Here is a 212-nt window from a genome sequence, read left to right as displayed (position 1 = left end):
AAGGAAGGAAGGAAGGAAGGAAGGAAGGAAGGAAGGAAGGAAGGAAGGAAGAAGAGAGAAAGAAAGAAAGAACGAAAGAAAGAATGAAAGAAAGAAAGAAAGAAAGAAAGAGAGAGAGAGAGAAAGAAGGAAGGAAGGAAGGAAGGAAGGAAGGAAGGAAGGAAGGAAAGAAAGAAAGAAAGAAAGAAAGAAAGAAAGAAAGAAAGAAAGAA

The 212-nt window shown here is 37.7% G+C and overlaps 1 protein-coding gene across 1 annotated transcript in view; it reads right to left on the bottom strand.

The window, feature by feature from the left end:
* RBM43 (RNA binding motif protein 43) overlaps positions 1-212 on the bottom strand; it is a 10,323-nt gene that overhangs the window by 2,633 nt on the left and 7,478 nt on the right.

The sequence above is a fragment of the Mirounga leonina genome, unplaced genomic scaffold, assembly GCF_011800145.1.
Source record: "Mirounga leonina isolate KUSES-001 unplaced genomic scaffold, KU_Mleo_1.0 Mir_151, whole genome shotgun sequence".
Taxonomy (NCBI): domain Eukaryota; kingdom Metazoa; phylum Chordata; class Mammalia; order Carnivora; family Phocidae; genus Mirounga; species Mirounga leonina.
Note: the sequence above shows the minus strand (reverse complement) of the source record. Positions and strands in the feature narration are given on the sequence as shown.